At 30.0% G+C, this 11,239-nt stretch overlaps 1 protein-coding gene across 1 annotated transcript in view; it reads left to right on the top strand.

The window, feature by feature from the left end:
* Positions 1 to 8,718: 8,718 nt before the first annotated feature.
* LOC107440390 (heparan sulfate glucosamine 3-O-sulfotransferase 1) overlaps positions 8,719 to 11,239 on the top strand; it is a 158,288-nt gene continuing 155,767 nt past the window's right edge. The window contains exon 1 of the mRNA XM_016053298.4: positions 8,719 to 8,961. The gene's annotated coding sequence lies outside the window, so the exon portion shown is untranslated. The remainder of the gene's footprint in view (positions 8,962 to 11,239) is intronic.

The following is an 11,239-nucleotide window of genomic DNA, read 5'->3' as shown; positions in this document are numbered from 1 at the left end:
ATTGTTGTAAAGTTATAAACAACAAAAGCAAAAATTGTTTACACAAAATTTGTTACAACAACTTAACAATAAAAATTGTTGTAAAGTTATGCTAAAAATTGTTTTTTTTTTCTCCTTCTTTTTTTACTGCACCATGTAATCAAGTATTTCCATTTATAACAATAAGCAATAGTCTCAAAAAATGATTCTACGATTTAAAATAGAAACTGAGTGTTAAGCTCGATTGTAACAAGCAAAGATCAATTAGTAACTTTGACTAATATTACTTTCTAAAAATGGCTCATTTTCAAAGTGTCTCACTAAAATAAGCGCCTTATCATTATATCAGGGCTTAATTAAACTAGTACTCAAAACTAACAAGGAGCATAATTATTGCTCGCAAAAGTAATTTTACTAATTATTTTGCATGCATTAATTATCGAAAATCTCACAGCCATCACAAATTATCTTTTCAAAATGGTTGACGATAAAGAACTCGACTGAAAACAGAATTTTTCCTAAAGATTTAGCAGCAAAACTTAGACTAGTTATAAGTGATTAACATCTAATCAGATGGCTCAAATACTTTAGTCGTTTGACTGGAGTATCTTTCAAGAATTTTCTGCAATTTTAGGAGGCAATTTATTTTTACTGATCGCTTCGTGTTCGCGCTAAAACTAAGAAAAGAGGTAAATTTAGAAATGGTGTTTGCATAGAAATTAATAATTACCCTAATGTTAAAGTCTCTCTCAGTTTGATATTTAACTTTAGCTAAGCTTTTGTATTCTTCTTTTAAAATACTACTGTGGACTCGTAAGAAATATAATGCATTTTTCCGCTAATTATTCATCATAAAAAAATTTCAATGAAGCATAAAGAATAAAACTCTTACTTTTGACAATTCAGCAATCATTGAGCTCTATTTCGTTAATATTGAGATTCATTGCGTGACAAAGATCATGTGATTTGTGAAAAATCGCTTGAAACTCTCAAATATTACAATACGAAAATGTTTCTTAATCTCGAAACTTCATCGAAGTGCATTATGGAAAATCGTTTACTATGATGACGAAACTTACATAAAGTCTAGACTAGACGATCAAAAATAAGTGACGAAGTAAGCCGAAAGGCTGTATGGTGGTTAAGGAGTTGGCCTCGTCCCAGGAAGGTTACAGGTTTGAATCTCGCTTCGGACATGGTTGCAATTTACTTGTCTGTCCTATCTGTCCTTTTTGTGTTAGAACGACATTGACCTACCCGTGATCAACATTATACAGTGCTCACAATAAAGTGATAATTTTTTAAAAGTTTAACTCATTAGAAGCTGCGAAATTCTTTTATTTTATTTGATTATTTATTTTGAAGAAATAGAATAACGATATAATTCTTTAATTTTGGCGAAGTTCGTTCCTTCGAAGAAGTCACGATAGTTATTTCGTGTTTTAACGAAATGTTCACTCGGAGTATATACCAGGAAACGGTTTCGTCAAAAACGAAGAAAATTTCGCTAAATTTGAGTATCCATTTTTTACAGTGTATATATGTTACATTTCACAATTAGTACCTTTCACAATAAAATACGAAACCTAACTTGAGAATATTAAAACAAACGCTAGCGTTTGCAATGTGGGTATATTTCACAGTAAAATGAGATACTTTTTACCTTGAGAATATGAAAACAAATGAAAGCGATACCACGTTTGATACATTTCACAATAAAATAAGATATTTTTTATCTTTTATTAAAACAAAAGCTAATTTTTCCACTGTTGGAACATTTCCCAATAAAATAAGGTACTTTTTATCTAGAGAATATTGAAACAGACGCTATCTGCAGTTGGTACCTTTCACAATAAAATAAAATACTTGTTTATCTCGAGAACATTAAAACAAATGCTCGCGTTCTTAATTATCTCATTATAAATATTATTTTCCAGCTTAAATTTATTATCAATGAGAAGTATCATCTGGAAAATATTATCAAGATGAAAATTATGTCTCATTTTATAGTAGAAAAATACGTTTTATAACAAAAAGTATCAATTTATAGTGGAATATGAAGATCAGGAATAAAAAAGAAATAACACAGTATTTGTTTTTTAAAATTTTTTAAACCAGAAATTTCATGCAAAAAATTATGTAACAATGGCAAGTAAATATTTTTAAATTAAAATTACAAGTGTATATTAATGTACGGCACAGAAAAAAATGAGATGTGAGACCTATACACGTGATGTATTAATTTAGCGTACCTGTGCATGGTACTTAATTCTAAAAGGAAAAAGACGCTTCCTGCACTAGATCATCAAAATAATGATTAGGAGAGATATTGATACATATCGGTAAATAGTAAATAAATGCTATTTATCGTTATAAAGGCCTGGGTTCGACTCTAAGTGCTAAAAATCTTGGTGTCTGCTTGATTTGCATTTCTTCCTGTAGTGTTTTATTCGGATTTGTGATGTATCTTGCAATTTCAGAGCTGTATAGAAACTTGAAAAGTTTTACTTTGCAAATACGGAGAAGCTATCTTTCTCTATAAAATTTGCATCGAAAAATATTAACTTGATATATTATCATCTAGTGATTGATGATGAAGGGTGAAAAATCAATTCCTTTCCAATGAGATAGATTTCATGATGACCTTTGCTATTATCGTAAGAAAAATGCCTAAAAGGTGAAATGGAAAGATATACTTGATAATGTAGCAGCTTCATTTGTTATAAAAAGTGGAAAGGGGTGATATATTTCGAGCGCTCAAAAACAAGCAACCATTTTCAAGACTCACCACGCGTGAATGGGGAAAATAAAACATATTTGAAAAAGGAAAAGCAAAGCTGCGAAGCTGTTTAATAAAGGTGAAAACCAAACTGAAAATTGCGTTAGTCAAGAGTGGCAACTTTGAGCATGTTGCATTTTCAAGTGCTTCTTAGGGTTGATAAATGACTCATGTCAATTAGAGTATCGGTATTCATGTAAATGAAACAAGAATACGAAGCATCAAAATGACCTGATATGATCCTGCCGCATCAAACCATCATATTTTCGTGCATCCCATCCTCTTTCACTCTATCCTTACTATATATTCAGAGTACAGAATATTACAGAGTACAGATTTAGGTATCCTGCTTATACTAAAATAAAATAAAACTTTCAGCACGTTCTAAGGAAACTGATGGCATTAAATGAGAAAATCTTGCTCCGTATTACATTTAACTTTTTCTAATTTTCTTTAATCTTATTTTTCTTCTTTTAATCCAACTCAGTAGTTCTCACCTAGTCCCACTCAGTTTTCAAGCAAACTTACATTTAATGATTTTTTAATGAAATTAACCAGCATCAGGAGAGGAAAACCACGAAAATTTTCAAGAGACACCGGACTGCCCCAAAACAATGTTTCAACCACCCTTATAGATAACTTTTGTCAGTAATGAGGCTTTATGCAGATAAAATTGTATATTTATAATGCATAAAATTTTTCAGTAATTATTTTTAAAATACATATTTTTATTTAGATGAGCAATTTGGCAATTTATTCTTATAAATATGGTATGTAATCTATGCACTTTCTTTACTTGTATAACAGCAGCGAAGGAGCTTACGTTTATTTATTATAGACTGGGAGGCTCCAACCCTTATCTGTATGTCCCTTGTCCCCCGGTCTACTCATTAATCAACCCATATACCTGTTTCTCATTCGTTATTATTTTTTTTTTTTTTTTACAATATTTACAAAACTAATACTTTCCACAAAAAGGAAAAAATAAAAAAAAAACATGAAAATGAAATACACAATTATTGCTTTTAAAATTGAAATAATTTTCGAACAAATTGGAATTTTAAAGAAATAAAATCTCAGAACAACAAACAAATATAGCCCTTTTGCGATTTGTAGAGCAGCCCGAAAAGTATTTTTTACTACAAATTTGAGAATTAATAATTTCTGAACTAATTATTTAACGTTAACTTTTTATTCCATTATACTTCCTACACATATTTTACTCAGCTTTGTAATTTGGAATTTCTAAGTGTAATAATTTTTGTTCAGCAAAACAAATTTGTAACACATAGTTGAACACGCAAAACAGTGGTGACATTGTTTACAATTTTATAAATTCCAGATAACGAACTAAAAAGTCGCTTAATGCATTTTGAAGCTTAAATCACTTAGAGCCTACTACAATGATCCATTTTTATTGTTCTACTATCATTAATCAATAAATCGAATGAATAGATTTGTAACCGTATCATATATTTCTTTAATATTTCTTCAAATACATCAAAAATGATTAACATTAAATTTTAAAAATAATTAAGGAGATAAATTTAATTAAAATCAAACTCATTATAAAGGATCAGAAAATATCTGTAAAATATGACGTCGTCTTTCTTATTTCGTATTTACTTTGAAAATTGTTTTCTTACAGGTGTTTTACTACCAGACTTACATAATTGGAAAAAAGCTTTTTCCCTTTTTAACTATTTCGTCTTAACTAAAGCAACCAGCTATTAATTATATTTAAATTGGATGAAGATATGAATTATTATTTTGGTTCGTTTTAAATTGTACTTGTAAAATTAGTTTTAATTTTCTAAAGGAACATTCAGCAAAACTTGATTGTTCTAAAATTGAAAAAAACTTTTATTTGGAACTTTAATTTGAAATAATTAAAATATGATTTTATGTTTTGGTTTTAATTCAAGTTGAAAAGGAACTAGACAATATCCTGCTTTCCTTTCTGTGCTTCTAGTTGTGATATTGAACTATTGCATCACTAAAAAAAAAAATCCAATTACAATGTTTTTTTTTTTTTTTTTTTTTTTTTTTTTGCAATATAAGCGGAGTGAGCCAAAAAAAAGGGACATTAATCATGAATAACTTTTTTTCCAATGGTCGTATTCCAATTTAAATTGCTCAAAGGATTGAACTCAAATATGATTAATCATTAGTGCTAAGTATAAATTTAATTATGAAACTAGGTTAAGAAACTCAGTTTCTCCGAATAAACATAGCTTTTGTCAACAGATGTGACATCAAGTACTGCAATTTGGTTTCAATAGTTTAGTCAAACGAGGGGTTGGAGAGATAGGATCCTTCAATGCTAATATCACGTCTTGTGTTTTAAAATATCTCGAGAAAGGGATACCTGCAAGTGACGTAGTGCGGGTACCTCGATTCTGATTGGTTGTTGAAACGTGGCATTTGTTTACATTAGCAACTGTTCTTTCCATTCTATTTCGACTAATCAAAGTCCGCCAAGTCCCGCAGTGGACTGATTGTTAAGACACTGTTCCCAGCAGATCACCGAAGTCAAGCATCACTGGCTACGGTCAGTGTGCGGGTGGGTGACCACTTGGATCAGCCTGCGTAGGGACTGAGGGTGTGCGGTATTGGTCCTCGTTAAACAGTTCTACCGTAAAGTGCTTGACTTCACGTGCATCGGGCTACCGAAGCGGGGCTGCCATCCCCTCTGCGGAGGATCAAAATTGTGATGGCATGTCTTCGGATCATCCTCAGGGATGTTTCCCAGACCGTCGCCAATAGCCCATTGTGCAGCTCTAGTGCGACGTGAATGAACAACAACAACAAGTCCGCAGAGTATCAATTCTCTTAAGTGACACATTCTATATTCTTTCACAAATTAATTGCAAAATGCAATTAAATTGCAAAATGCAAAATCAATACAATATTGATGAAATAGTTCCTGAGTTACATAATTTCCAAAAATTCGCATTGTTAAGTTTTTATTTTTTCCAAAATTATACTATCGATTTCGTTTATGCTTTTTATATTATAATTTAAAACTACATAGCTTAAAATGATGTAAAAGCTTGCATAGCTTACAAGCAAACAAATTTTAAAAGTTATAGTTTTGCATTGAATCATCTTTATGCAAACGAATTTTATTATTATAAACAAAACGTTTTAGATTTTCGTTAATAGTACACGAGTCATATCGAAGTACGCAAAAAGTACACTGTAAAAAATTATGATATAAAGTACCGGCACTTTGGGTGCGTCACCCGTAAAATCCAATTTACCGTAAAATATTATACTGTAATTATTACTCTAAAAATTATGGTACATCAGAATTTTTTTGTTCCGTAACACGGTACGGAAAAGTACCGGTATCTTAAGAACTGGTACATTTTGTTTTGGAATTTTTTACAGTGTAAAATCAACATCAGGGAGACTTTCTCTTTTTCCACTAAATTATTGAAACAATCTTTTACATTTTGAGAAAATTCTTTATTTTGTGCTGGAATTTTTTTCCATTGAGTTCATGCATTTCTAGAACGAAAAATAAATATTCTCGACATTGATGAACTTAAAGCGTTCTTTGAGGTTGAGAGCTACAATTTAAAAAAAGAAGCAAATAGAATACCAATTACTTTTCTATTTTTTAGGTTTCTTCAATCCGTATTGAGAAAAAAAATAATTTTTTAAACAAATTATTTTTAAGTATTCATTTCTTTTGAGCTGATACATATTAAGTGGGCTAAGTGCCGTCAATAATGTATCGTCTTTTAATTGACAAATAAAATTTGAAAATAAAATTAAAAATAGTGTTTTGTTATGCAATTAAAAATACTAGCTAGTTTAATTGTTTAGTAATTAATTTACTTGGATACAATTGCAAGAATTATTACTTTATAAATTTTATGTCATTAAAGATTGTGATAGTTAATTTCTAGATCTTTAATTTAATAACTAGTTAATGTTTTTAAGATTAAATCTCTAAATTTTAGTGACCACTCAACTTTTTCAAATAGAAAGAGTACTATAGTTTCCAGGACAGCCCTGTCATCTCTGCCTTCAGAAACCAGATATGACTGCTCTTCCTGGTTATTTGAACATATTCGGGATGCGATTTACCTTTCCGGCGGCTTTCAGCAACCAGCTCTCCTGTTTGGCATTGTTTTAAATTAAGAAAAACATGATTTTTGACTTTCTTCTTAGCTCAGGTAACAAATTTTAAATGTAATAAAAGCTTGTATTACTATTGCAATCTATTAAGGCCAAGTGAAAAATCTCCAAAAAAGAAAGCCAGTTGTAAAAGATTGCTGGATTGTAAATTAGCATTCGAGATACTCCCTTCCTTAAATTGTGAGTTTTATCAACAGTGAACAAACAATGACTGTTAAACATCTTATACTACGTCTAGTTATTAGAGATAGTCTCTGTGACAGATACTGTCGGCCGGGATAACCTGATTGTTAGGACGTTGTGCTCGTGTTCGTGAGAACGTGAGTTCAAATCCCACCGGTAGAAGAATGCCCTATTAAATGGTTACAGATGCACGTTAAATTTATCGGGGTCACTCCATATTCCCATGACAAATCTTTACTTCTGAGGGTACGAATTGGTTCCTCGAAGCAGGTCAAAATTCCTATCTGTAGATGAATGAATGGGCTATGACTTTATCCTCCCTGTAAAACGGACTGTGACGTGTGTGTGGCTGAAGTCGTATTCATGGCCCTAGATGGCGCCACTTAAAAAAAATAAGGAAAGCATTCCTTGCTTTAAAAACTCGCCTGATCTCCCAAGTATTCGCGAGTGGCATACGTAATAACAACAACAAAGCAATTACTGTCAAGACAGAGAAAACTCTTGTGTTATTGTAATTTTAAATTTCAGTTTCCCTATGTTATGAATACTTATTGTTATTCTTTATCTTTTAATGCTTGTTTGAGGCACGATGGCTCAAGAGACAGAACGCTCACCTCCCGATAAGGTGATCTAGGCTCGAATCATTGCTTTGGCAGATCGATACGAATTTTGCTCCCGGCTCGCACTGACAACAGTGCTGTCGTCAGTATATAAAATACCAGTGGTAGATGGATCATGGGTTAGAATCCCCTGGCCATTGATCTAATTATGAGAGTTTTTTGTGGCTTTTTTCTCCATGTAATGCAAATGCGGGTTAGCTCCATGAAAAATTCCTCAATGCTTGATCCAAGAGTTCCCTTGTCTTTTGGATTGGTGCAAAACTATGTTTGTGCATTGTTTCCAGTTTTGTTAGTTTTCCTTGTTTGCATGCGTTAAGTATTATCACTCTTACCAATGATATTAGGTTTCGTTCTATAATTAAAATAATAGGCAGGATCGGTTTTAGTATTATTTAATTTCATTTTACAGCAGTTAATTTTATTAAACTAATTACTGTTAAAAAAATTATAGCCTTGATTTTGCTGGTTTAAAATTTCGTTTAAATTCATAATAAAAATTCTGCTTTATACTTTTTTAGAGTAAATTAATTTTAATTGTAACATTTATGTAAAAAAACAACAACAATTTCTTTGCATTTCATAAATTTTATTGTTACGAATTATATTTTAACTTCACACAAACAGTATATAATAATAAGAAATGAGTGAACAACGGAAATGCTAATTTATTGTATGCAGGAAAAGGGCTATTTCTACCAAAAACTAACTCTTTTATTTATGTCTTTGTCGGCGAAGGCTATAAAGCTAAGTGGCCAGCGAATTTCCTGCCTTGACGGGTTGCGAAATCTCAGGAAAATTTTACTACCTGATTTGCCGTTTTATATATCACGTGACATGACGTGAAACGCAGCATCATAGAAAGAAATCTACCTTTCTTTAGGAACAAAAAAATCAGGTAAACTATTTAAAAATTCATAAGGTGCAATAAAAAATTCATCAGAGAAACAAACCTTGCGCTGCGATCAAAGTGAAAACCCAGAAGCCAATGAGAAAGACTTCTGGAATCACGTGATGACTTTCCTATCACTGCTATACCGCGCGAGTAATCGTCTGCTACCAAATGCCCGTAGAATTTCCGTCGGAGCGCGTTGAAATGTTCTTGTTTTGCTTTTATCACGAGTGCTGTCAGAATCGATGTGATATTAAAAAGAAATGGAGAACTATATTTTAACCGAAAAGAAAATAACTGGACCAATTTCGGAATTATTGTAAGACTTTTTACAAAAGAAGAATCTCCGAAGGCGAAATGAGGTTGGATTTTCATTTTTTATTCCAACACCTGTTGAGTTCACGATGCTAGTTAGAACAATTTTACTTCACATTTTATTCTGCACATTTTATTACTAATTATCGCTTTGGTGATTAAAGTTTAAATTAAAGATTTATTTTAAATCTCAAAAGAAATTTTATTATGAATACTAAATTTCTAATTAACCTGTTCGTTCAATTAAAAACCCTCTATAAAACTTTTTAAATAAAAATTCCATTTCTCTAATTATTTTTAATAAAAATAAAAAACTGAATTTCCTATGGTATTTGATTTTTCTGAAAAGTTTTTATGCTATTATTAATCGAATTAGTAGTTAAGTAGTTCGATTAACTACGGGTTAGTGCACATATAAAATTTGTGAAAGTAATAGAATTTTAATTTTATAAACGAAATTTCTACAAAACCAATTTTGTAAAATATTATAAGTATTTTAATCGTGATCACAGTAAGTTTTTATTTCATAAGAGGGTAAGCGACTAGAAGTATTGTTCCATCAGAAATTTTTGAAGAAAAAAATTAATAATTTATTAAAAATTTAATTTATGTCCTCATTTTTTGACATAAAGAAGCTGTTCTACGTCACCGCACTAAATATATATTTACAATTAAAAACATTTCAAAACAGAAGTCAACAAAGTATACACATGAAGGGTTGCAAATTATTAGCTAAGCAATGAAGAAATAAAAGCATTGCCGAATCATTAGTGACGAAAGAGATCGTTACCTCAAAATCAGCTCATTTGTCTGGTGAAACCAGTTTGATTGCTCTTTTCTAATAATATTATACTTTCAACTCCTCTTTGTTTCCTCCACACTGTAAAAAATTCTTGATCAAATCACGGTAAATAGTACTGGCACCCTAAGTACATCTTCTGTAAAATCTTTTTTTACCGTAAAATTTTATGCCGTAATTTTTACAGTAATATTTATTTAATTATGGTGATGTAACAACTTTACAGTAAATATTGCTGTATATATTCTGATATATCAGATTTTTGTTAAGTTAAATGTTACTGTAAAATATCCCTGCTCCCTGAGTATTTAATACCATAATCTGATCCAGAATTTTTTACAGTGCAGCATTTAAGCAGGTGTTATTGTTTTCATTCCAACTTATTTCAGTAGTGATTTGTTAGATTTCGATAGTGTTTTTTCTCCTCGTTTAAATATTAAATCGCGACCCCTAATGTGTTCCCCTTTTTTCATTCATTTTTGGCAAGGATTATTAAAAAATATTTATTAAGGGTGGTGATCGTGGAGCACCTTGTATAGATAATTTCGTAACACGTGAGTTACAATAAAATTATGTTGGTTTTCTCTTAATTAAATTATTATACAGATAATAATCCTATTTTCGTTAATGTTTTATTTGTATTAGAAAAATTGCCTTTATTTATTTATTTTTATTTTCTATTTTATAATTTTTTTCTCTTTTTTCTTTTTTTTTTCTTTTTCATTTTACGTACTTTTATTTTCTTTTTCATTTTATATACTTTTATTTTCTTTTTCATTTTATGTACTTTTATCTTCTTTTTCATTTATTTATTTTTAATTTCCGTCATATATTCTCCATAGCATTTATCCCATTCCCTTTTCTTATAATCTTTATGTTTTGTACCAAAGAGTATCATATTCATTTGCTTGCAAATAATAACGATACTTACATTAGAAAATGTTGTTAATGAAAATGCAACGTTGTGATATCAATTTTAAAAAAATTAAAAACTAAATGTGGGAAAGTTTTTTTGAGAGAGAAAAGAAGGTACTGAAAAATATCTGCTTGTTTACTTGCTTATTTCTTTGGATAAAGGTATTGAATTGAGTTCTTGTTTTAAAATTGAAACGCATAGAATTCTCACCCTTTTCAAAAACAAAAAGTTTTTCTCGTTACGTTTTCCGTGTTTCTATCATCCTATTTTTAAAGAAACTTTTAACTAACATCGAAAAAATTTATAACATTATAACATTCGATGCTAATAAAAATTATAATAGACAATAAATAAGATTAAATAAAAAGCATGAAAAACTGGTTTTAATTAAAATCTAAATAAAAGTGTTTTAATATAGATTTATTTCGAATATTTACACATTATTTTAAATGTAAACAAATCAATTTCTTAACTAAACTGTAAAATATTTTTAATCATAAGCTTACGTTTTGTAACCTTAATGAATATATGAACATTTGTAAAATTAGATTTGTTTTCTTTTATTTATTATAAGTCTTAAAATGTGTTCATGATTCTCTAAAATATTTTT

The sequence above is a fragment of the Parasteatoda tepidariorum genome, chromosome 1 (assembly GCF_982258835.1).
Source record: "Parasteatoda tepidariorum strain Cologne lab strain chromosome 1, Ptep-v5.0, whole genome shotgun sequence".
In the NCBI taxonomy this organism is placed as follows: Eukaryota; Metazoa; Arthropoda; class Arachnida; order Araneae; family Theridiidae; genus Parasteatoda; species Parasteatoda tepidariorum.
This window is presented reverse-complemented; position numbering and strand designations above follow the sequence as displayed.